We start from the raw sequence: 2,480 nt of genomic DNA, 5'->3' as shown, positions 1-2,480 counted from the left end.
TCCTCCTACTCACCATCTTGACCACCCCAAAAATGACTCACTTTATGGTGGAAGATATACACACCTGGAAATAGGTGGAAAATATATTTCATGGAAATGACAAGAAAGTGCAGATTGCAATGCAAAATCATACAAAATATGTTTTAAAAACAAGGGCCACAATGAAGTTTAATATGAGATTATATAAAGAAAAAGGATCATTATAAAATAGGGTATTACACTCATTAACTTATATATGACCGAACACCATGATCCTAAATATAAACACAAATATTAGTAGACAGTAGGGAATTAATTCATTATGAAACAATAATAGTAGAAGAGTATAACACCTCATATTGTGATGGACAGATCATCCAGAAAGAATATCTGTAAGGAAACAGAGTTCTTAATAGCATATTAGATCATTTCAACCTAACTGAGCTATTGGACACTGCATCAGAAAAGCAGAACACATAAATTTTTCAAGGGTGCACATGATGTTATCTAAGGAATTAACCACATATTATGTCATCAAAATAGCCTAAGAAACTTTAAGCAAATAAAGATGACAGCAAGCATTATTCCATACACGAAAGTATGAAATTATGCATCAACTCTAGAAAGAAGAACAGGAAAAGCACAAACATGAGATTAAAACACATCTTTTAAAAAAAATAAAAAATGGTCAATGATGAAATCAAAGAGGTAATAAAATGATATCTGGGGACAAAGTACAATGAAAACAGCTTCATAATTTCTTTGGGATGCAGCAAGACAAATCTAAGAGGAAGTTTAGAACAATTCAGGCCTTCTACAAGAAACAAGAAAAACCTCACACAAAGGACTAAGCTTACCACCATAATAACTAGAAATAAGAACAAACAAAACCCAAAGGCAGTAGAATGAGAAATCATTAATGATAGTTTGAAAATAAAAAATAAAAAAAAAAAATAAATAAAAATCCTATAATCAAGATATATTTTCTTAAAATTACTAAAAAATTGATAAGCATTTAGCAGGCTTATCAAGAAATACAGAGTGTGGACCCAAACAAAATAAGAATTTAAAGAGTAGAAATAACATCTGATATTACAGAAATACAAAAAAAATTATGAAAGCCATATGAGCAGTTACATGACAACCATAGGACGACCTAAAAGAAATGGACAAATTTCTAGAAACATACAGCTTGCCAACACTGAATAAAGAGAAACCTGAAAACTTGAAAACAGCAATCAGTATAAGTTAAATAAAATCTATAATTTTAAAAAGACCCCTTGAACAAAATGCCTGGATGCCTTCATTAAAAACTATTTACCCCAACTATTACAAAAAATGAAGGAGGAAGGAAAATTCCCAAAGATATTCTATGATACCACCATTACCCTGATAACAAATCCAGTCAAAGACACTACAAAAAAAAAAAAAATGAAAATGAAAAGCCAATATCCTTGATGAATATACATTCAAAGCTCCCCAATAAAACATCAACAAATTAATCCAGCAATACATAGAAAGGATAATACATGATGAGCTGTTGGATTCCTTCCAAAGTCACAAGGATGGTTCAACATACACAAATCAATCAGCATGATATATATCTAATAAAGGGAGGACAAAATTCACAGGACCATGTCAATACACACAGAAAAACTTTTGTCAATATTCTACATCCATTCATGATCAGAGCTCTCATGAAAGTGAGTACAATAGGAAAATCACTCAACATACTAAAGGCCATTTATAGCAATCTATAATAGTCAGTGGGAAAAGCTGAAAGCCTTCTGGGTAAATTCGGGAACATGACAAGTATTCCTACTGTCACCACTTCTGTTTAATAGTAATAGAAGAAAGGAAAAGAAAAAGAAGTAAAAGAAAAGCAAAATGGAAAGAAAGACGCAATATTGTCACCAGTACTGATGATATAACAATCTACATAGAGAGTCCTAAGGGCTCAACACAGAATATTATGAACTATAAATAATTTCAGCAAGGGAGCACGGTTCAAGATAAATGTAAAGAAGCCTCTTGCATTTCTACACATTAATCATGAGATACCATAAAATGGATGTTGAAAGCAATACTATTTACGATCCCATCCCCCCATATATCTTGGAACAAAAGTACCACATATGTGAAAGTTCTACACAATGAAAATTATAAAATATTGACAAAGAATTTAAAAATCATTCACAGAAATGGAAAGATGTCTTGTGTTCTTGGATTGAAAGAGTTAATATTTTTAACATGGCCGTAATACACAAAGAAACTTGCAGATTAATGCAATTCCTATTACAAAGATGTAGTATTTTCCACAGAACTAGAAAAAAATAATTCTAAGTTTTGTATGAAACCATTAAAAATTGCAAAAATGATCTTGTGATAAAACAAAAAATCTGGAGATATAACCCTCCCAGATACCTTACTATGCTACAAACCTACAGTAATAATAAGAGCATGTCTTTGAAACAGAGGTATAATCAAGAAAAAACAGAGAG

The 2,480-nt window shown here is 31.2% G+C and overlaps 1 pseudogene; it reads right to left on the bottom strand.

Annotated features, from left to right (window-relative positions):
• LOC116665081 overlaps positions 1-842 on the bottom strand; it is a 100,536-nt pseudogene extending 99,694 nt beyond the window's left edge.
• Positions 843-2,480: the final 1,638 nt, after the last annotated feature.

Source organism: Camelus ferus, chromosome 7 (assembly GCF_009834535.1).
Source record: "Camelus ferus isolate YT-003-E chromosome 7, BCGSAC_Cfer_1.0, whole genome shotgun sequence".
NCBI classification, from domain to species: domain Eukaryota; kingdom Metazoa; phylum Chordata; class Mammalia; order Artiodactyla; family Camelidae; genus Camelus; species Camelus ferus.
Note: the sequence above shows the minus strand (reverse complement) of the source record. Positions and strands in the feature narration are given on the sequence as shown.